Genomic DNA, 25426 nt, shown 5'->3' on the forward strand with positions numbered 1-25426 from the left:
GAGATCAATATTTCGTACCCTCTTATTTGTATTTCGTACCCCTTTTATTGTTGATCGTAACATAATTTCGTACCTATTTACATAATAAATGTACCCATTTTATCATTAATCATGATCTGTAACTATTTTATTACATTTAGTACCACTTTTTATTAAAATTGTACAATGGTCTCTCAATAAAGCTTATTGAGAGACCGTCTCTCAGGAGACCTACTCAAGATTTATTTACATTGTCGCGGCATTCACATTTAATAAATCACATTTATATACTCTTATATTCAATGATAGCCCATGTTATTACGCCGTGCATACGCCATGCATTTTTTACACGGGTTTAAAACTAGTTTTTCCAATAATCCATATTCTCTTAGGTTGATAATTAATACAACTTTCCGACTTCCACGGACAAGTTCGGGTACCACGATTAAGGACAGTGTATAGGTGCTGTTTGGCCTTGTTTGTGTAAAATAGATTTTACTTCTTAAAAGGGGTTATTCACAAGTTACTTTTTGGAAAAGTTTTGGTTGTTTGGCCATACTTTTGTAAAAGCGGTTTATAGAAAATGTATGTGTTTGGCCTAACTACTTTCATACCACTTTTGTTTTTCTTTTTTGGTTGTTTATGTGAAAAGTAGAAGTAGAAGTAGAAGTAGAAAATATCTACTTCTACTTTTAGGGGTGATTAATTAGTTTTTGACTTTTTAAAAGTAGTTTTAAAACTCCTAATTTAGCTTGTTTGGCCAAGCTACTACTTTTTCAGTAACAAAAACACTTTTAAAGCTTGGCCAAACAGCACCATAATTTCTAAAAAGTTAAAACTTTAAACTTGATTCACCCACCTTTTTTATTCTGATCATTTAAATGGATTTATTATCTCTTATATATTACAGTTAGTCTTGCTGAAGACAGGTCAGAGCAAGTGACGGGTAATGTCACTCACAAAACGGATAGGGGGGATAAGGTGGAGGCATTCCCATGTGTTTCCCTCTCTCCTCTATTTGGGTCATTTGTGAGAGAAAATAGTATCCGTCACTCTAAAGTGACGGATATGTACCGTGTTCAATGAGATTTTGTGTATTTACTATAGTAACAACCGATATAGGCAGAGACGAGGCTACCTTATGGCCGAATGGGCCATGGCCCAGGTAGGATTTTTAAGGTTAATTAATAAATAGTAATAAGTATATCAATAACCCGCAGTTAGCAAATCCGTAAGCATGATTGGGAAGCAATGGTCCGCACGTTCCGAGTTCGAATCCTCAAAGTCTGCTTTTTTTTTTAATTTGCTTTTTCTTTTTCATTACAATTTTGTTATCTAGCGTAGATTTTACTTCCTCATTTTGGCGTATTGTATTTGTCTCATTAATAAGGACATAAACAATATTATCATTTGTGATCAATTTACGACTTTAGTCTCACCTATATTTATAATAAAACCGTCTTATAATAGATTTATTATGATAAACGTTTTCGATTTATTTCGTTGTATGGATAAAAAAAAAGCTCCACATAAATAAAATATGGAGTAAGTATGTTGGAAAAAAACAATGTGATGTGAATACGAATCACCTCGATGAAATAATTCTCGAAACAAGCGACCAAGGCAACCCGGCTCACCAAGCATGGATCGGTTCAAATCATAATCGGGAAAAATGCATGATCACCCGCCAATGGAGCCGTGTGGAGCAAGGTCCAACCTCGAAAATGGGCTAGTCCAAGGGCATTGAATAAAGCTCACCTAGTTTTTGTCATAGCCTAGTTTTCTACAAAGTCATAGCCTAGTTTTTGTCATAGCCTAGTTTTCTATAAAGTCTTGCCTAGTTTTTGTCTTAGTCTTACCTAGTTCTCCTACATAGCCTAGAACTCACCACAAGGCATTAAAGGCTAGCCTTGGTGCCCAAGGAATTTCGGCCTATATAAAGGCTTGTAGTCCTCATTTGTTGATCATCCAATTTTGAAGTAAAAACTTGAGAGTATTCTCTAAAACTTGTCTTGTCTTCTTGTGTTGTTACACGAGTGATTTGGCTTAAGAGGTCGAAACGCGATTTCGCACCTTGCTTGAACGAGGGACGTGATCCTAAGTTTAAGTCGGATTGTTTGACGAGTATCAAACAATTCACCCATTGGCGTAGCTATAGGTCTAGCTACGACAAATATCCCATTGTTTTCGAGGTCTTCATTGATCTTGAAACAAATATCCCCTTTATTTCAAAACACAAAAATAACCCTACAAAAATGTCTTCCGCTTCCGGCAAAATTCACATCAAAAGTGGTATCAGAGCTTCGGCTCTTGATTTCCATTAATCAAGACGATCCAGGGGCTTGATTTCTTCACAAAAAAAAAAAAAAAAAAAAATACTGTTCACGTCAAGTACTGTTCACGGTACTGTTCATCACGAAAAAAAAAAAAAAAAAAAATTAATTATCAACATGAACTTTGAAGATCCCAATTTTCTTAAGATCCTCCGAAAGGCTTTGAAGAAGTTGCAAGAAGCCGATTCCAAATGGCAGCCTAGACGAGAACGAGTCATTGACGAGTTCAAAGTAAGTGAACTACCCAAGTTCACAGGAGGCACGGACCCCGAGGATTATCTCGATTGGGAGAGACAAATCGAACGAATGTTTGATTTCAAAGTTCTGGATGACGCGAAACGATGCAAGTACGCTATTCGAAGACTTAGTGGAGGGGCTTCACTATGGTACGAGAATTTGAAAGCAAGGCGTGCTCGCGCTGGAAAAAAGAAATTATCATCTTGGGATTCTCTTAAACACAAATTGCGCAAGAGATATGTTCCAGCAACTTATAGGCTCCCGACTTATCGTAAGATCACCAATCTTAACCAAGGGAGGCTTCGTGTCTCTGAATACATCGAAGAGTTTGATAATCTCACTCTGATGAGAGAATTGGAAAAGAGTGAAGAATTAAAGATGGTTGAAGCACAAGGAAAAGCTAAATTGCCAACAATTTATGATGAGATGTTTGATGAGGAGGAACGATTGGGTGACGTGTTCAATTTCGAAGAAAGAGAAAAGGACGAGATTATAGAGCCATTGAGTGACGATGATCAAATTAAAGATGTGATTGAAGATGACATATTTGCCAACTTGGATGAACCTCATATGGGAGTCGCTTCTTTATTTGATCCAAATCTACCAATTGTCTTTGATGAAGAATTGGAAGAAGTTTATGACGAAACTCTCATGGAAGAAAGTGATCATACAAGTTATGACGATGCAACTCAAGACAATCCTAATCTTGTGCCAATCTCGGACGAGGAATTCAATGATGTTTTCTTCGAGGAACTACCCATTTGGTTTACCACCTATTCGAGGGATTGAACACCAAATCGATCTCCTACCTATAGCTCCCTTACCAAACAAAGCCGCCTATAGATGCAATCCAATGGAGACAAAGGAATTGCAAATCGAGGAATTGATGGAACAAGGTTATGTGCGCGAGAGCATAAGTCCATGTGTTGTCCCTACTCTACTTATCCCAAAGAAGGATGGGACGTGGCGAATGTGCGCTGATAGTCAAGCCAAGAACAACATAACTATCAAGTATTGTTTTTCTATTCCAAGGCTTGACGACATGCATGATGAGTTACATGGATCCAAGATCGACTTGAGGAGTGGTTATCACCAGATGCGAATGAGAGATAAGTGGAAAGCCACGTTCAAGACTAGACATGGGTTGTACGAGTGGACCGCCATGGCATTCGGATTGAACAATGCTCCGAGTACCTTTATGCGACTCATGAACGAGGTACTCAAACCATTCTTGGGAAAATTTGTGGTTGTTTATTTAGATGATATCTTGGTTTACAGTCAAAGCAAAGGAGATCGCTTCAAACACCTTCGCAAAGTGTTCGAAACTCTCCGAGGACAAAAGCTATATGGAAAGAAGGAGAAATGTTCATTCTTGGTCGAGAGTGTCATATTTCTCGGCTATGTGGTTTCCAAAGATGGAGTTTCAGTGGACCAATCAAAGATCGAGGCCATTAAGTCATGGCCTACGCCTAAGTCCGTCACCGAAGTTCGGTCTTTCCAAGGACTTGCTTCATTCTACCGAAGGTTCATAAAAGATTTCAGCACCATCACAAGTCCCATCACCGAGTGTTTAAAGAAAGGAACATTTGTATGGACCGAGGCTGCTCAAAGGGCTTTCGAGACAATTATCCAACGGCTCTGTGAAGCACCGTGCAGATGCGCACCGCCGATTTTACTCAACCCTTCGAGGTAGAGTGTGATGCGAGCGCTGTTGGAATTGGAGCTGTGTTGGTCCAAGGAAAGCGACCCATTGCTTATTTTTCCGAGAAGCTAAGTGGAGCTCGACTCAAATATTGCACATATGACAAGGAGTTCTACGCCATAGTGAGAGCACTCAACCATTGGAGCCACTATCTCCGCCCCAATCACTTCATTCTACATTCAGACCATGAATCCTTAAAATACATCAATGGGCCGCAGGTTTGAGCTTAAGACATGCCAAATGGGTTGAATTTCTTCAATCCTTTCATTTCTCTTGGAAATATAAGGATGGCAAAAGCAATGTGGTGGCCGACGCTCTTTCCCGACGTTACTCTTTCCGAACGTGCTTGATGTTCGCCTTTGCTTGGGTTCGAGACCTTGAAAGATTACTACGAAACTGATCCCGACTTTGGTGAAATGTTTAGGATAAGCCAAACAGGACCCCGAGGCGAGTTCCTAATTCAAGATGGATTTCTTTTCAAAGGAAATCAGCTGTGTGTGCCCAAGCATCAAGTCCGGGAGTTATTAATACGAGAAGCTCATGGGGGAGGACTTGGTGGGCGTTTTGGTGTCACTAAGACTATGGAGGTTCTTAAAGAGCATGTCTATTGGCCTCGAATGCTGAAGGACGTGCAAGACGTGATCCGTAAGTGTGTCACTTGTCACGTTGCAAAGAGTACCTTCAAGCCAGGGGAGTACACGCCCTTACCGATTCCTAACAGGCCATGGGAAGACGTGTCCATGGATTTTATTGTTGCTCTACCACGAACCCAAAGGGGTAAGGACGCAATCATGGTCGTAGTTGATCGATTTTCCAAGATGGCCCATTTTATTGCATGTCACAAGACAGATGACGCTAACAACGTAGCCGACTTATACTTTCGAGAAATACTCCGCCTTCATGGAGTCCCAAGGACGATAGTCTCCGATCGTGACTCAAGGTTCTTAAGCTATTTTTGGAACACTCTGTGGAAGAAGGTGGGTACCAAACTGTTATTTAGTACCTCTCACCATCCTCAAACCGATGGTCAAACGGAAGTGACAAACCGCACTCTTGGGGTATTACTACGCGGCCTCGTGAACAAAACTCAGAAGGATTGGGATCTAAAACTCGCTCATGCCGAGTTTGCCTACAACAGGTCTCCATCATACGCAACGAAGCACTCTCCTTTTGAGATCGTGTATGGCGTAAATCCCTATCTACCACTCGATCTCATTCCCTTACCCGAGGGCGAGCTAGTACACAAAAGCGCGGAAGAAAAGGTAAAATCCATGATTAAACTACATGAGCAGGTTCGCTCCAGAATTGAGTCCGTCAATGAGGTATACAAGCAAAGAGCCAACAAAACCCGCCCACCAAGGGTTTTCAAGGAAGGAGATTTGGTTTGGGTGCATTTAAGGAAAGAACGATTACCAGGCAAAAGAAAGAACAAACTCATGCCGCGCGCAGAAGGTCCTTACAAGGTGATTTCGAAGTATGGAGACAATGCCTACAAGGTCGAACTCCCAGGGGACTACGGTGTCCACGCCACTTTCAATGTGGGTGATCTCTCTCCTTACATCGAGGATAATGGGGATTGCGGAATTGAGGACAATTCCTTTCAAAGGAGGAGGGATTGATGTGAATACGAATCACCTCGATGAAATAATTCTCGAAACAAGCGACCAAGGCAACCCGGCTCACCAAGCATGGATCGGTTCAAATCATAATCGGGAAAAATGCATGATCACCCGCCAATGGAGCCGTGTGGAGCAAGGTCCAACCTCGAAAATGGGCTAGTCCAAGGGCATTGAATAAAGCTCACCTAGTTTTTGTCATAGCCTAGTTTTCTACAAAGTCATAGCCTAGTTTTTGTCATAGCCTAGTTTTCTATAAAGTCTTGCCTAGTTTTTGTCTTAGTCTTACCTAGTTCTCCTACATAGCCTAGAACTCACCACAAGGCATTAAAGGCTAGCCTTGGTGCCCAAGGAATTTCGGCCTATATAAAGGCTTGTAGTCCTCATTTGTTGATCATCCAATTTTGAAGTAAAAACTTGAGAGTATTCTCTAAAACTTGTCTTGTCTTCTTGTGTTGTTACACGAGTGATTTGGCTTAAGAGGTCGAAACGCGATTTCGCACCTTGCTTGAACGAGGGACGTGATCCTAAGTTTAAGTCGGATTGTTTGACGAGTATCAAACAATTCACCCATTGGCGTAGCTATAGGTCTAGCTACGACAAATATCCCATTGTTTTCGAGGTCTTCATTGATCTTGAAACAAATATCCCCTTTATTTCAAAACACAAAAATAACCCTACAAAAATGTCTTCCGCTTCCGGCAAAATTCACATCACAATGTGTAATTCGTTAGTTAAATAAGAATATAGATTAATTTGTATGTTTAATAAATAATATAATTTAAAAATCCTAATAAACATCCATAATATTAAAATAATGGTATGAGATACGGAGTATATGGTAAACGAATCTAGACATGAACAAAGTAGGAATCGGCCCTGGTTACAATTTTGCCCTAGCTTCGTCCCTGGATATAGGTCCCTCATTCAATCTCATCAAATAAAGTTGATGGGTTGCAACAACAATTTTTTGGGATTAAAAAATAGAAACAGTAGCATTTTTTTTTTGGAAAACAAAGCGTTGTGGTTTTCGTCAAACGTGAGTTTGGCCATTTTTTACCCAACTTTTGGTAGTATACGTTACCCACTAATAGTACCCATAAGACGCGAAATAATTTTACATTTCATATTCTAAATTTTGGTTCATTTTTTTTTTTTTGCCATAATCTCTTCTCAATGTTTACTAAAAAAAAAAAAAAAACCAAAATTTGAATATCAAAACAGATGCAGAGTAATTTTTAAAAGTAACTTGTGCATATTTTGCGCAGGTTTACACTAATTAGTTATACAAAGACTTTATAACATCATACACATTTTCTCACTTTTTTTTTCACAACTACTATTCCTCTTAAAAAAAAATCTTTCTTTTCTGTCCCTCCCAAAATCTAATCAATTTGTTAAAATTTGACAACTATGAATCTTAATTCGTACATATCACAAGTAATTTTTTCGGTTTATTAACAATATCATCAATATAAGTTTTTTAATTGACTGAATTAATGTTCTTTCTTTATTTTAAATTTGCAATTAAGGTTTGAAATTTACAATGAGGTAATCTCTTATAATCGGTCAAAATCCCCCAAACAGTTTGAAACCCAACCACAACATTGATCACTCCAACTCTACCCATCTATAATAGGTGAGTAGCATTACAATCAAATAGATGTTGCACTTGGCACCATAACATTGATCACTCCAACTCTTCTACACCATTTACCAACTTTAGTGACATTAATCACAACCCCATCAATCTCATCACCATTTAGATGAACGCAAATTCTCACTTGTGACGGGTACTATTCCGTCACAAGCTTACGACGAGCCAATTGTGACCATTTTATGAGAAAATGTAACCACACATAAAAAGGTAATATTTTTATGTGTGGTTACATTTTATCATAAAGTGGTCACATTTGGCCCGTCGCAAATTGTGACCGTCACAAGAGAGACCTACTGTTAGATGAAAGGACATCGTATTTGGTTGGTTGTGAATAACTTGTACAATAGAAATGATGTTTTACAAGATTTGGATGAAATTGGGGATTCTTAAAAACTAGAGATGGTAAATAATGGAGAATACTAGGAAGAATAAATAATGAGGTGGAAACGTTAATGGAGGTCCATGGTCAGATAGATGGATGTGAATATTATTATTTTCTAGCCTTCTTCTAAATATGAAGTAATATGGTTTCAATGTGTTCTTCTTTTCTCTCATTAAAAGGTTGTTTGTTTGTATGAAATGAGAGGAGCAAGTCGGAAAAACTCGAAAATAATGTGTAAGATTTAGCATACGAAATAGCACGCCTCGAGCCGTATCTTATACGAGGAATTTTCAACTTCGTAACTTTATTATTTTTATGATGGTACTTCAAATTAAAGTGTTGAAGAGTTAAGAACGATTAACACCTAAGAGGGGGAGGAGGTGACTTAGGTGTACCTTTTAAAATTTGTATCCTTAACTTGATTAATTAATTAACTTAAGCAAAGAATATTGAACTACAAGACTTGAGAAACTTAATTGAATGTAAGTTCACAAGAAGGTACAACAGTTCTATGTCACAGTATAGGTGACTGTGACACAGAACTTGATTAGGTACATGCGAGAAATAGCAAAGTGCAAGAACGTAAAAGTAAATGAACAAACAAATGACATTTTAAAAATTGGTTCAGCCTCTACTCCGAGGCCTACGTCCAACCGTTATTTTATTGTCTGTTTAGAAATTTACTCAAACTTACTAAACCCCTTACAATGAAAATAACTCGCCAACTTACTCCGGTTGAACTCAAACTTAAAGCTACTCCGCTTCAAGAGTTTATGGGTTCTATCTCAAGGTGTTACAGGATCTTGAATCTCAAGAGTTCACTAAATGAACATGGAGATCACAATTAAGATCTAACACGAGAATCATGGAACAAACTCATTATGTCACAATACAGCGAACTGATACTTGGAGGTTTTACAGCTTTTTTCGAAAACAATTTGAAGACTTTAAAATCTGAAAAACGTTTTGCAAACACTTGAAGAACAAAGCTTTAAATGTACAAATGATTTGCAAAGTTTTACAATAAATGTTTTGGAAGTCTTGAAAAATAAATGTGACTAAGACACTCTATTTATAGTGGATTTAGTCTTAGGTAAGTACAACTTGGAAAAATTAAATCCAAAATAGTAGCCTTGAGTGATGGTAAGTGTTAGACTATAGGCTTCGGGCTTAAGAAATCAGAAAACTTAAGCTACTACACTCAACATGTGACCTTTTACCAAAATGGCAAAAAGCTTTTCTTACTTTAGAAGTTTGACAAGTCTTCTTTGCCATTTTAGTAAAAGATGTTTGCACAAATCTAGAGGCTTAGTCAAGTGGGTTTGTGACTCCAAAATTTCAGATTATTTTCAAGCTTTTGAAAATTCAAATGTTTAAGGTTTGAAATTTGCAAAGTTTTAACACTTAAAACATTTTGGTCGAAATTCCTCCTCCGTATGGTAGTACCAGAAACCACAGTACAACGTACTATTGCATGATTTTGCCATAACTTGACTTAAATGAGAATGTTGCACTTACTCTTACATTTTTCGACTAAGGCTTAGAAAATATCATTGTCTTGACTTTCTTGATTATCTTGATCATCTTGAATCATTGTTGAAAGTCCATTTGATTGCTGCAATCACTAATCATTTCAACTAAGAGCAAACAATCAAATAACAAAGGGACTTGGCATCATCAAGACAATGTGTTCTAACAAATTTCCCCTTTGATGATGACATGTCCTAACATGTGTGATATCCCCCCTTAGCCCATGGTTAGTCGGTCTTTGGTCATTTCAAAATAAACATAATTTATAAACATCATCAAGGTAGTCGAAAGGTGCAACATGCTTGGCTAAGGTAAAACTTCTAATCATGGAAGCTAAGACATAGTCACGGTGAACGTTGACCGGAGTTAAGAGATCACACATAGCATAGTTGAACTACTTCCCCCTCTTGACATCATCAAAGGAGGATAAAACATGTTCAAGGATAGCGAAAATAGTTCAAAATACACACAAATAAGGTCACGTAAAAAAAAACATCCAAGAGTTGCAAAATAAGTTCTTAAAGCAAAGAGCCGAAAAGCTTAAGGAGTAAGAGGGTTAGAAAGGCAACATCAAATTTACGGGGATGACGTCTTCTTGTCAAGGCGTTCAAGAAGATCTTCATTCATGGTACGTAAATCACTCATCTCATCCCGTAGCTTAGCATTCTCCTTGACCAAGCGATTAACCATTCCCAAGAGTTGATCCAACTTACTAAGCACAATTCCAAGATCAACAGAGGCTTGGACTGTGGCATCACCTTTTCCCAGATTTTTCTTTGTCAATTTCCCGTTTTGAATTTCCATATTCATTCGGCAAAGGAGACCCGGAGTCATCTCATCACTTAGCTTCTCAACAGCGGGACTCCCTTTCAACACTAAACCTTCCTTCTCGAAAATTAGAGAAAGCCATATCCCATATGGAACCACTATATTCTTATCATAATTCCCGTCTTGAAATTCGGCAGCTATCTCATTAATGCGGTGGAGCATGAGACGAGGAAGATTAATGGGAATGTGTTTGACAATATGGTGAATGAGGAGCATGTCGAGGAGAGAGCACCTCCCTCGACTGTTATTGCTAGGTGCGAGATTCCTAAAGACAAGATTGAAGATAAATCGAATTGGGGCCGGGAGTTCAAGGGCATAGACATTTGTAGGACCATGTTCCTCATGAGGTCTAAGAACCTTCATAACCTCAGTAGATGTGACTTCCTCAACCTCACCCCAGTCACGTTTTGGAAAGGTGGTTAACCCAACATCATTAATCTCTAAATGGGCCGCAAGCTGTTTAGTTGTGAGGACAAGGGGTTTTTGATTGATGTAGGCCGAGAGGGTACCAGATGCAACATTAACTTTGACAGTAGCATAGAATTGAATAATCTCGGACAAGTAAATATGGCTATACTTGTCCAAAAGATTTATCCAACCCAGAGCTACCATGGCCTCTTTGAAGTACTTAAAGGCGGGTGAAGAGTCATACCAGGATATTTTGTATCGTCTGCCACTATGAAAGCAACCGTGCAGAATACCGTGACACAGCTTCAATGTTTCTCCGGGAAGGTCAATGTAGTTAAGATGATTTAAGACATCATTTTTGAATTGATCGGAATGAGGTGCAACAATCAGATCCATGCATGTATTGAGGGAATCTTCTCCTCAATAATCTCATCTTCATCAGTTGTGTCCAAACTTGGCAGATCCCGATGATACCGAGGTCGTTTTGGTGCCTTGGTTCTTGAACCGGATCTCTTCCTTCTTTGAGTGACTTTGGGTTTAGGTGGGGATGCTTCTGGTGTTACATCGTCATCATCACCAAATATTTCGATCATCTTTCTCTTGGATCATGCCCGAGAGGACCTTTTTTGAAAAAGTGGATCAAGCTCATCATCAACTTCCTTCCCAACATCACAATCATCAACATTGATCATCTCTTCAAGAGTGGATGCCTTTGTTGCACCAGTCTCAGCCGGCACATCTTCCTCCATTCTTTCATTCACTAAGTCTTTTAAGATTTCATTAATACCATCATCCTCCTTTTCCTCACTTGATTTTTCTTCGCTCTTTTCTTTTTCCTTTTTCTCATTTATCTCACTCTCTTTTTCTGATTTTTCATCATTCTCTTTTTCTTCTTTTTCATTTTTCTCATCGATTTTCCCTCTTTTTCTGATTTTTCTCCACTGTTCTTTCCTTTATGTATTTCACTCTCCTTTTCAACATCATCTTCACTCTTTTCTTTCTCAATATTATTTAAATCATCTCCTTTTTCTTGTTGGTTTTCATCATTTTCCCCCTCCTTTTATTTCGAGGTGCCATCTTTTGCCTTTGATTTCACACCTCCACAGTCTTGCATGTCGGTGTCTTCTTCCTCATCAGAATCAATATCTCCACGACCGCCTCTACCACGCCCACCGCCTTGTTTTGCAGTTGTTTTCTTTCGTATCACAGTAGGCTTAACGGTAGTAGAGGTGGTGTCTTTGGTGGTTTTGGTCGTGATGGGAATAGTTTCTGCAGCGGTTTTGGGAGCCATTTTTTGCTTTGCAATGAACTTTGGATTAAAGGTGTTTCTAAGGTTTACAAGTTCTTTGGATAGTCGAGATTTTAGAGGCATCTTTGAGTATAAAGGGATTGATTTGGACGGTTTTTGAGTATAAGGAAGTTTTGAAAAGGATTTTTTATTGTTTGGTGGATAAAAGGAATTGTTTGTGCATTGGTATGAAGGATAATGATGTGTACGGTGGGATAAAAGAGGGAGTTTAATTTGGTTTTGTGAGGGGCACAGTTAATGAGGGGTAGGTGGAGTGTTTTAATTGTGATTGATGGGATATAAAGTGGGAGTGGCTCAATGCAAAAGAAAGAAGATTAAATGCAACTAAAGGATTTTGATTTAAAGTGCACGGTTCATATTTGCATGCATATTATGTTTATTTTGCTAATTAACACATTAATTCCAACCTCTAGTCAATCATTGAAGAAACGTAATTTATTTTAGCTACATGTCACGTAGTAAACCAATTTCCGACCGAAGTCTTACGAATTGTTCTCTTTCCAACGGCTTTGTGAAAATGTCCGCAATTTGATTTTCCGTTTTACAAAAGCTTAGACATATATTACCCTTTTCAACTTGATCACGTAAAAAATGATGTCGTATGTCGATGTGTTTAGTTCGTGAGTGTTGTATAGGATTCTTTGATATATTAATCGCACTAGTATTGTCACAAAATATAGGGGTAGTCTCGAAAATAAGGCCATAATCATGCAATTGTTGACGTACCCAAAGAATTTGTGCACAACATAGAGCGGCACTCACAAATTCACTTTCGGCCGTGGATAATGCAACGGTGTTTTGCTTCTTAGAAGCCCATGAAATGAGACACGGTCCTAGGAAGGTAGCAATGCCCGAAGTACTTTTCCTATCCAATGTATCACCGGCATAATCTGCATCCGAAAATCCTACAAGATCAAGTTCATAGTGAGTTGGGTACCAAAGATATAGCCCTTGTGTTCCAATCAAATACCTAAAAATTCGTTTAACGGCTTTGAAATGTGATTCCTTAGGATTTTCTTGGAAACGGGCACAAGCACACACACTAAATTGTATGTCGGGTCGACTAGCGGTTAAGTAGAGTAAGGAACCGATCATATCTCGATATACCTTTTCACTAATGCTCTTACCATTTTCGTCCTTGTCAAGCTTGACTTTAGGCACCATTGGTGTAGGCATAGGATTAGCATTAGTCAACCCAAACTTACTTAGCATTTCTTTTAAGTACTTTTGTTGATGAATCATTGTTCCATTTTCACATTGTTTGATTTGAAGACCAAGAAAAAATCCAAGTTCTCCCATCATACTCATTTCAAATTCGGAAGTCATTAAATCAGAAAAGTACTTATAAAGAACATTATTAGTTGCTCCAAAAATAATGTCATCGACATATACTTGCACAAGCAACAGTTCATCTCCTTGTGACTTGATAAACAACGTTTTATCCACGGACCCACGTAAGAAACCATTTTCCAATAGAAACTTTGAAAGCCTATCATACCAGGCCCTAAGAGTCTGTTTTAAACCATAAAGTGCTTTATCAAGTTTAAAAACGTGGTTGGGAAACTCGTTGTTTACAAAACCCGGAGGTTGTTCAACAAACACTTCTTCATCAAGGTATCCATTTAAAAATGCGGTTTTGACATTCATTTGAAAAAGCTTTATACCTTGAAAAGACGCAAAAGCTACAAGCATTCGTATGGCCTCAAGCCTAGCTGCCGGTGCAAAGGTTTCGTCATAATCAATTCCTTCTTGTTGGTTAAAACCTTGCACCACTAGTCTAGCTTTATTCCTTACGATTTCTCCAACATCATCTAGCTTGTTGCGAAAGACCTACTGTGTACCAATTACAGTACGTTGGGAGGGCCTAGGGACAAGATGCCATACCTTGTTCCTTTCGAATTGCTCCAATTCCTCTTACATGGCAATCACCCAGCATTCATCAGTCAGGGCTACTGTGACATGGTCTGGTTCGATTTGTGAGATGAAAGCATTGTGTGCACAGAAATTTTGAAGCAAAGATCTAGTTTTTATTCCAGAGGTTAGGTCATTGGTTAGATTTGATAAAGGATGTGAGCTTTGGTGTTTCCATTTTTTGGGGATAAGTGGGTTAGATGATTCGGTTTGTTCGTCTGCAACAGTAGAGGGGACTGTTGCATGAGGATTGTTTGAAGGAGGTGATTGTGGTTCGTTTATGATTAGATTGGGCTGTTCTTCACCATCCTTGTTCCCCCTGGACGAGGTAGCATCATCTTATGTAGAAGGACGATTAGTTCCCCCTGAATTTTGGACATCCTCCTCATGCAACAGTGGCTCCAACTGTTGCTCAGCCTCTTCCACCACTTGATCCCTATCATGTCATGTCATACCAATCTCAAAATTTTTATCATATTCATCATCCTCATCATCAACCTGTGTGTTTGATACAAAAATACTAGATTCGTCAAATATTACATGAACGCTTTCTTCCATTTTCATAGTCCTTTTGTGTGACACCCTCATTCATTGCGGAAAAGTAAACACATAATTCTAGATAAAAACTGCATGGATATGTTTGTAATAGGTTCATTAGGGTAAAAACCTGTAATTTTTAAAACCTGAACCTGTTATAAAAATATCCAAATGGGAAGGTGTCAAACATGCAAGGTCTAAAATAAATCTCATGAACAAAACATCGCTAAAGTCGCGAAACAAAGTTATACAACCCAAATATGAAAAAGGGAGACATATGTCCCTAAAAAGTATGTGACATAAAAAGTGTTTAAGGGTCACAATAAGATAAAGCCAATCTAGGTCCCAAGGTTACTTTGCTCGCTAGCTCGTCCATGTACCCCATATATGCATCACCTACCTGTCAATCGCATTTTATACAAATACGAAAGCCACAGTCAGTGGGGAGTAACTCCGAGTTCTCCCAGCCACGAAATGTCATAATTAATATAACATGTAAACATAAGAATATGAATATGAATAACACATAGCCTTAGCATATAGATGCTAGACAATCGTGCTTATCATGTGAACAACAATATAACAACACATAGTCCTAGCATGTGAATACTAGACCGACTCATACTACACTATCATGTGAATCACGTAACATCCAGGAATCCAAACTCTATCAACCATAGCCGGCTTTCATCTCACCTTCTATGATTCATAGAATCATCAAACAAGAAAGGACAATATATCTAGAGACAGGCATAAGTTCTTAGGATGGTCAATAGTCACTCTGTAACTCGAGTCTATACCACGAGGTAAGGTAAACACCCTAGTCCTAAACCTGCGCAGACCTAGCGACATGCGGAAAACTACCGCATCCAAGACCCATGATAACAACACATGAGTACCCCTAAGGAGTCCACCAAAGGGTTGGCTAGTACTTAAGCTGACCACATACTTCTAAGAGTACGTCAGGAGGTCATGCCCTAACTTGGATATAAACCCACCAAGCTAAGACACAAAGGCTATTAAGCCGCAAACATACACTCGTCAAAGACTATAATGGCCTATCTATGATGAAGGCCGAAATACTCACCTAGGACCTAGTCCCAGCTTGAATACTTTAGCCCGCACCACACAAGACAAGTAGGACACTCAATTAACCATAAGAGGGGCAAAGAGTCCAAACTTGCACACACAAAAGATCATACACACCCTAGCATATGAAAGGCTACGCAAGAGCATATTCAGCTGACAATCCAACAATATCTCCAATATCAATAATAATCCAAATTCCAGCTAACCAACAGTACCATAATCCATGAGAACAAGCTAAAATGGCAAAGAGGCAACAAGACTCAAGCATAAGGCATCCAAAGCATCCAACAACCAATATGTAAAATGATAATTACAAATATCAAGGCATAACATAAAACATCCAGTAACAACCAATCTCACCTCAAAGACAAACCCTCGACCCGAGTCCCGCGACGGGTCATAGGTCAAATCGAGGCTGACCGGTTTAAACCTAGTTTGACCAAACTCGTTCGGTCAATCTGGCCCAGCTCAGAGTCTTGGCCTACTTTGGCCCAAATCACAACATTCATTACAATATCATTCTCATGCAATATTCCAATTTCTATCATGTGAACACTATCAACATAAAGAAAACATTCCAACTTACAAAATAACTAATTCCACAAAATTCTCGCATAATAAAATAGCATAAATAACCGTCTCACACAAGGGTAAACTTTTCTATAAATTTTTAATCGATAAAACGACGCCATTTACTCATACGGACTCCGAATTGAGTGATTCAAGTGGCTAAACCACCTAATTTTTCGATGCCGTTCAATCTGTCATATTTTTGGAAACATTGGAAACCATCTCGGTCCGGTACTGACGCGTTCCAGCCAAAACACGGACTTGTCACAACACATAATTCCTCATCCAAATTTGTTTCAAACAATAATATACAAATGGGTAACATAAATTAAACATAAGCATATTCATCTTACTCCATTCATTCATTTATCAACAAGATCGTCTCAAACAACAACAAACAACAACAAACAACAACAAACGACAACAAACAACAACAAACAACAAATACAACTACTAATGTGACATTAATTCGTCGAGTGACTCGGAATAGTTACCTTAAGCTAGAAAAAGAGAACAATAACACTTAAGAAAGAGCTCTAGAAACCGAAATCACTCATCATCTTCTACAATATATGAGTCTCCTAACTCATCTTCAAATTCTTCACCTATAAGAACAACAAAAACACAATTATTAAGCTTTAAATTCGAAACCCTAAAAGACGAGTCTTAAAACAAAATTGGGGGAATGAAAATAAAACTTACTAGTAGATGAGGATTGAAGAGAGGATTCCAAATATATAATTTTTATGAGATTTGGTGGAGAAATGAAGGATTTATGAAGGATTTAGGGATTGTAAGGAGGATTTTTGATAGATTTTTGGTGTTTGATGAAAGGAAGAGAGAGAGTGAATTATGGAGGAACTGAAAATTGAAAGAGGGGGCAATGGGGGAAGGGTGGTCGGTCAAATGGAGGGGAGTTTTGGGTCAATTGTTTGCGTTTTGGGGTTTGTTTCGACGGTAATTAGAAATATTCGTCGAACGCGATTTCCGAGAATATTAAAGTTCTTAAACACGATTTTACTAAGAGATTAAGTACTCATATGCCCAATATCCAAACTCGTTTACCCCACGATCGTAAGAAATGGGAAAATCCCAATTTTACGACTTTTATCCGAAATCTATTTTATCAAAGGAAAAGGTTTAAATATAGTTTAAATCACTTTTAAACATTTCTAAACTATCAAAAATAATTACATTTCTTCAAAATAAAATAAGATTATATTTTATCAAATAAATTTTGTTCCGGGTATGAATTCCGAAGTAGGTTTGTTTACCACGCTAGCTTTGTCGAATAATGCCTCTTCTAGCCTTGATTGCTCTCCTCGGCCTCTCCTGCAACAATGAGCAAACTGAGGGCTTGGCTTTGTGCCAAGCGTACTCACTCCGACGCTCAAGTCAGTGAACTTATTGTGATTAAGTAGTATGTTGCTTGATGACGTGTATTGTAGAGAGATGAGAGAGATAATACCAATTTAAGTGGTTCTTAGGTTAGATTCTGGATCCCCTTCTCAATGAGAGAGGTGGAGTATTTATAGACTTTCACCTTTTGTCACGTAGTGGCCAAGTGGCCAAGTGGCTAGCAGGTGGAAAGACTGATCTGACCTCGGCCGAGGGACCCCTGTCAGGCCGAAGGGCCCAGTTGACTCCATGCCGAGGGGTCTTGGATATGAGTACGCGGATGTGTCTCCTACCGGCTAGTTAGCAGGCCGAGAGACGGGTGATGGCCGATAGGCCGCACCGGATATCTTTGTTTAAAGTCGTTGATCGGTTGTGGATATCTTTGACCTCGCTCAATATGTTGACTTGGTCGGGTGCGAGAATATGCCCCATCAATTTGCCCCAGCGTAGTCTATGCCGTGGTATGGGCTCCGATGTATGTTGAGCGTATATTCGCACAAGTGAAAATTTTACGCCCCGCTTCTTCTCCTCGGCTTACTTCTGTACAGGCCGTACCATATCCCCCCTCCACATGGATGGGTATTGGACATCAAATGTGGAAGAGAAGATGCTGCTGGCCGGCGGACCCAAGATTGAGAGTGCCGGTGTGCTTTCGATTGCCCCCGGCCGGTGCTACCTAGCTTGGTTAGTCATATTGCCGGCGGAGAACAGATACTTTAGGATTTTGCTGAGGAAGATGAATAGGCAAAGGGATATGAAGGGGCGTGTTGAAGACGCTTGGTTACTGTTGCATTGATTGACATTCAACTGTTGCGTCGATTGACATTCCGTGTACGCATGCCTGACATGTGTCTCTTCGTTGATTGGCTGACGCTTCATGGGCTGCGCTTTGATTGGTCCTCCTTTGTGGGCCTTGGCCTATAAATACCAGATCTTTGAAGTGAAATTGGTTACTAATTTCATTCATTCCAAAAATTTTTCTTCTTTCTAGATCTAGAACTTCAAGTGTTTCTTTCTCTTCCAATCTTCAGAATTTTTACGTCGGCGTAGCACTTTTCTTCAAGGTAAACCAAAAAAACTTATCATCTTTTAATTTGTTTTAAGTAATTGTTGTGAACCATGTCTTCTACTGACGCCGGTCCCAGTAACCGTGCACCGGGGGGTTCCCCGGCGCGTTTTGATGAGGAGGAGGCGGTAGCCGCCGTTCCGTTAAGGTCGGGGGGCCCTAGGTCTCCTTCTCCTGAAGTTGACCGCAAAGTCCTGGAGCAGTGGGAGGATGATGACGATGTTGATGATGATGAGGAAGGGAATCCTTCCGGTGGGGAGAGGTCACAGGTCCTGCATCATTATGATGCCTGTACTATCGGCCCCGATCGTGCTTGGATCGATAAGTTCATCCGCTCCCTCGGCTCGAATTTTTCGAAGATCACTTCTTTTTCGGCCAGGGGTACAACATTGTTATCCCTGGAGAGGGTCGAAGCCGTCTGTTGCCCTCCCCCGGGTCACATCGGCGTATATATGAGGCACCTGGAGTATGGTCTCCGGTTTCCTCTCAATATGTACGTCTCTACCATAATTCATGCGATGAACGTTGCAGCGGCGCAGCTTCACCCTTTGGCCGTTAGGACTATAGTCGGCTTCGTGTGGCTGTGTCTCTTTAGGGGGGTGATCCCAACGGTAAATTTATTCCGCCGAATTCATTTTCTTCGAATGAATGTTCAAGGTGGCCGGGGGTGGTATAGCGTCCAGACTGAGCCAGGCTATCTCACCGTGCCTAAGCTCACCTCCTGCAAGGGCTGGAAGGAACGGTGGGTGTATGTCGAGGTCCCAGATGATTATCCGTTGCCTCGGTCTTTTCAGCACCACGTTAACTTGCGGTGCGAGAGCAGGGGGGAGCGTGAGAAGATGATCCCCAAGGGCAAGAATAAGATGGACGCCGCAAAGGTCTGTCTCAGCGAGGACGAGGAGCGGGCATTGAAGCTTTTCGAGGTCGGTGACGATGGGGCGCCGAAGGTTTGGTTGCCCCCGACGCAAGTCATCCTGATGGACGAGCCGCTTTGCCACGTCGGCCTCATACCGGCCCTAGCACGGGGTGAGTGGGGTCGGTGTGAGGCCCATTTCTGTTTTAGCGTCCTTGTTTTTGTGCCTTGACTTGTTCCTTTGTCTAACTCTTACTTTGTTTTTTTACGAGAGAACTTTGGCTCGGTTCGTCTCGAGCAATTCCTCAAGAAGATGGGACTTGACAAAGATGGTAACGTGCGGGAGAGGAATCAAGGCCGATGTACATGACCGCCGTCCGTCGCCATCGACCTCATGGATCAAAAGTCAAGAGCTTGGACGAGGCGGAGGCTCGGCCGAGGTAGCCGCCGCCATTCCGCGCCGGTCCGAAAAGCCAAGTCTTCGGCGGCTACGGTGTCAACCTCAGTTCCGCCTCCAATTCCCGCTGTCCAGAAGAAGGTGGAAATCGTCGACATTGTCGACGGGGAGGATTCCGATGCTGAGGGATCTCCACTTAGGCGTAAGAGAAAAAGGCCTACCCCTACCGCCGATGCTTCTGCTGCCACAGCTCATGCTAACGAGGGCGCCGAGGGAACGGGTCAATCGGTCAAGAAGAGCAAGCCCTCCGGTACAGATCTAACTTGCGGCTCAGATTTAGCCGGCTCATTAGATATACCTGATGACCGGCTCTCTGGTATGTCCGTGAACGTTGACGTGGACTCTTTGATTGAATTTTTTGTAGATCAACCGGCGCAGTCTGTCCCAATTACTGAGCGGCAAATTGAGGAGAGGCCTGTGCAGACGGCGGGAAAAAATGCCACCGCCGACTCTATTCTCGCGTCGATATCCAACGACCAGCTCATAGCGGAGGGTACAAGGCTGAGCAAGAGGATTGGGAAGTGGTCCGAACTGGCCGGCTTTCGCATTAGGGAGCAAGAAGAGGCCCTGGCCAAGACGGGACCGTTGATAGAACGGCTGAAGCTTGATGTTGTCGCCGCAAAGGGGGTAGCCGGGAAGGCTAAGCTTGATCTCCTTGCTGCACGAGCGCGTGTGGAGGAAGTTGAGAAGCTGCTGTCGGCCGAGAAGGCCAAGTTAGAGGCTGCTGACCTCGCCGCCGCCAAGTTCTTTGGAGGAACGGGACAGTACAAGGGCGGCTACGACGTTGTTGTCGCCCAAAGGGAGGAGTCGAAAAGGGCGTACCGGCTCCAAAGTGAGTCACATAGGGGTACCAGTGCTATCCTTGCCCAAAGGGAGAAGGATATTGAGATGCTTCAAAAGAAGATTATCCCCCGCATGTGTGCTCAATATAGGGACCTGACCGAAGAAACCTTCAGGGAGGTGATTGGGGAGCTGTATCCGGATGGCTCCTTTCCGTGGCCAAAATTTGACGGGCTGTTCGACGATAGGCTCGAGGCTAACGAGAAAGCTGCGGCGGATAAGGCTGCCGAGGATGCGAGGGCCAAGAAGGAGGAAGAGGCGGCCGCGGAAAAGGCGGCCCTTGCTGAGAAGACGAGGGCGGCCAGAGAAGAGTCCATTAAGGCCAAGGCCGCTGAGGATGCTAAGGCTGCCAAGAAAGCTGAGGATGCTAAGGCTGCCAAGAAAGCTGAGGATGCTAAGGCTGCCAAGAAAGCTGAGGATGCTAAGGCTGCCAAGAAAGCTGAGGATGCTAAGGCTGCCAAGAAAGCTGAGGATGCTAAGGCTGCCCAGATTGCATCTAAGTCGCCCACCAAGGATGATGCTGCTGATGGCGGCAAGGGCAAGCAGCAACAGGCATAGGGAGACGGGCGGTCGTCACCAGGCTCACCCGGCGTCTCGGATAGCTTCAGCTATTCGGGGGCCAACTATTAAGCCTTTTCTCCCTGCCATCCTTTTGGCGCTTCAAAGAACCAGTCCGTAACCTTTTGCTTTACTTTTCCTTGTATTTTGTAAAACCTTGGTAGGTAGAATCTTGGCTCATCCCAAAGGGGACGGCCGTCGTCTGTATTTCTCCTTCTTGTAACTCGTTATCTTTTTCTTAATGAGAATTTGCTTGCTTTGCCTCTGGCTTGGCCGAGGCCTTTGATTTACTCCTTCACTTGTCTTCTGGCGTTAATTAATTGAGCGCTTTTCGTTTTTACCTTTGGCTTTAGCCGAGGCAGTTTAGAATGCGTATCTCAACTGTGTTTAACGTCTTTAGATTCGGTCTTAATTTGCCGAGGGCAGTTGTGTTAATTAATTGAGCGCTTTTCGTTTTTACCTTTGGCTTTAGCCGAGGTAGTTTAGAATGCGTATCTCAACTGTGTTTAACGTCTTTAGATTCAGTCTTAATTTGCCGAGGGCAGTTGCGTTAATTAATTGAGCGCTTTTCGTTTTTACCTTTGGCTTTAGCCGAGGCAGTTTTAGAATGCTTATCTCAACTGTGTTTAACGTCTTTAGATTCGGTCTTAATTTGCCGAGGGCAGTTGCGTTTCACTCGTTTCTTCCCGGCCAGTTACCGGGGCAACGGAGTTTACGTTTTGACTGCCGTTGTGCTTTCCTCGACATGGCTATGGAGGGGATTAACACTTTGATGGAAAATGGGGATGACTCCTTATTTAGATATGAACATGCATTGGGGTGCCAACAATTGTTTTGGGCACTTCCGCTCCTATACAAAGTATTTTCTGAGGTTGTCGGTGTTCCAGTGGCTCATCGAGGTACATCCCCATGTCCGTCGGCCCGGTATGTACCCGGCCTCATTTCTTCAACTACCTTGTAGGGACCTTCCCAGTTGGCCGTCAACTTGCCATGAATGTTTCCTTTATTGGTGGCGGCTGACTTCCTTAGGACCAGATCACCTACCGTTAGATCCCTTTTGTGGACCCTTCGGTTGTAGGCCCTTTTCATTCGGCTCTGATATATCGCTAAGTTGAGGCGTGCTGCATCTCGGCTTCCTTCGACCAGGTCTAGGGAGGTTCTTAGGCCTTCCTCGTTTTCATCCGGGTTAAAAGTGGCCGTTCTGAACGTTGGCACCGTTGCTTCAATCGGCGGGGCGGCCGGAGCCGTAGACTAAGTGGAATGGATGTGCCCCGTTGCCTCTTTCTCCGTGGTTCGAAGGGACCACGAGAATGCGGGTAGCTCATCGGCCCATCTTCCTTGAGGTCTTCAACTGTCTTCTTCAAGCCGTTGAGGATTGTTTTATTGGTCGCCTCCGCCGCCCGTTGCTGGGGGTGGCGGACGGAGGAGTATGCAAATTTGATGCCAAGTTCTTCCAACCAGCTCATTATTGTATCACTCCAAAACTCTCGGCCATGGTCGAACACCATGACTTGGGGTAACCCAAAACGAGTTATGACGTTTTCCCAGATCACCTTTCTTACGGCCGTCGCGGTCTTGGCAGGTACTGCTACAGCCTCAACCCATTTGGTGAAGTAATCGACGGCGACGATTAGGAAGTTTCTTCCTCCGGATGCCGTCGGAAATGGCCCTAGTAGATCCATTCCCCACTGTGCAAAAGGAAGGGGACTAAGCACCGGCTGCAGGTCTCGGGAAGGTGCATGTATCACCGGAGCATGCATCTGACAGTTGTTGCATTTTTTTGTTTTGTTTCCGGAATCTTCAAGCATGGTGGGCCAGAAGTAGCCGGCTCGGAGAGCTTTGTGGGCTAATGTTCTTGCCCCCATGTGATGACCACAGATGCCTTCGTGTATTTTCGTCAAGATTAGCTCGCATCGGTGGACCGACACACTTCAGAGTGGCCTTGTCACGGACCTCGTATAACTCTCCTTCAAATACCAAGTACCTTGCTGCGATCCTCTTTATCTTTTGTGAGAGATTGTGGTCCTCCGGTAGCTCATGTGTCAGTTTATACCTCTTTATCGGAGTCATCCATGTCGTCTCGGCTTCCACGTTGCACACCATGCCGATGGTTTCGTCAATGCTTTTAGCGTTCCTGATGTCCACTAGCACGGTTGGTGATATTCCGATGGTTGAATCGGCGCAGTTTGAGAGAGCGTCGGCCGGTTGTTCTCGGACACAGGGATGTGTCGCATTTTGAATGACTTTAATTTTGAGGTCTCGGCTTTTACCTTTTCCAGGTATCTTACCATCCCATCGTCCCGAGCTTTGTACTCTCCTTCGTATTGGTTAGTTACCAAGAGAGAGTCTGTTTTCAAAATGATGTGTTACGCCCGGCGCTCTCGGCTAACTCAACTCCGGTTATCACCGCCTCATATTCGGATTCGTTATTTGAGGTTGAGAAGGTAAACTTCAAAGCGTACTCGAACTCGTCCCCGTTTGGGCTGATGATAAGGATGCGGCTCTGAGCCGTTCGTTGTGGAGGATCCATCGGTATATACTCCCACATGCCGGGACACGACTCTTTCCCGATACGTGCACTCGGCCAAGAAGTCTGCCCGGCGCTTTGCCCCTTTATCGAAGGCCTCGGTTTGTATTGAATGCCGAAGCCGGATAGCTCCACTGCCCATTTGATAAGTCTCGCTGATTGTTCGAATTTTTCAATGCTTTTTCCAACGGCTGGTCGGTTAAGACCGTCATGGGATGTGCGTCGAAGTAGGGTTTCAACTTCCTTGCGGCAACAACCACGGCAAAGGCTGCTTTTTCAATCAGCGGGTAGTTTCTCTCGGCGGGCAACAGTGTATGGCTGATAAAGTAGGTTGGGTGCTGCTGCTTGTTTTCTTCTCTGACGATCACGGCACTGACCGTGGCCGAGGTTACTGCTAAGTATAGATATAGCGTTTCCCAGGCGTCGGTGTCCGGGACAGGGTCGGGAGAGTTTGCGAGATGGGCTTTCAGTTGTTCGAAAGCCGTGCTCTGTTCCTCCCCCCAGCAGAAGTCTTTATTCCCCTTTAGCACTTTGAAGAATGGGGTGCTCTTGTCGGCCGATCGAGAGATAAAGCGGGCAAGGGCCGCCATCCTCCCGGTCAGTATCATGACCTCTTTGCGATTCCTTGGCTCGCAGCAGTCTAGAATTGCTTGGACTTTCTCTGGATTGGCATCAATTCCCCTGGCGCTAACAAGCACGCCGAGGAATTTGCCGGCCCGGACACCGAAGTTGCATTTTGTAGGGTTAAGCTTCATCTTGTATTTCCTTAGTGAACAAAATGTCTCGTGTAAATCGGCTAGGTGCTCGCCGTCAGACTTGCTCTTGACAATAGCATCGTCGACGTAAGCCTCAATGTTTCGCCCTTTTTGATTTTGGAATACTTTGTCCACCAGTCTTGTGTAAGTCGCGCGCGGCGTTTTCAAACCAAACGGCATCATCTTGTACATGTAGGTGCCGTGTATGGTGATGAATGCGCATTTAGGCATGTCTTCCTCTCGCCATGAATACCGATGGTATCCCGAAAAGGCGTCGAGCAGGCTCAAGCATTGTGTAGCCTGCCGTTGCGTCTATTAAGCTATCTATCCGAGGCAAGGGGTAGCAATCTTTCGGGCATGCTTTATTAAGTTGCGTAAAATCAACACACATCCTCCACCCCCCTGATGACTTTTTAACCATTACAACATTAGCTAGCCATTCGGGGTATGTACAAGGGATGATAAAGCCTGCCTCTAACAACTTATCAACCTCGGCCTTGATGGCATCCTCCTTTTCGGCCGAGGAATTTCTCACCCCGCTTCACAGGGGGGCGGGGGGAGTACGTTCGGCTTGTGAACGATGACCTCTCGCTTACACTGGCATCTCGGCGGCCGAGTACGCAAAGACATCTTTGTTCCTCCTCGGCAGTCTAGGAGATCGGCCCTGAATTGGTTCCAGGCCGACACACCGACGATTACGGTGCGCCCCTGGATCAATCTCTATCTCGCTCGGTCTCGCCCCTTCGACCATGCCGACGTGGTTGGTGCTCATCGGTTCGTCCTCCTGTCGTAAGGATGGGTTCTTCCCTTTTTCCTCTTTCTTTGCTACCTTGAAGGATTGCATGTTGCATCCTCTGGCCGATATTTGGACGTTGACCACC

This window comes from Silene latifolia, chromosome 3 (genome assembly GCF_048544455.1).
Source record: "Silene latifolia isolate original U9 population chromosome 3, ASM4854445v1, whole genome shotgun sequence".
Classification (NCBI taxonomy): Eukaryota; Viridiplantae; Streptophyta; class Magnoliopsida; order Caryophyllales; family Caryophyllaceae; genus Silene; species Silene latifolia.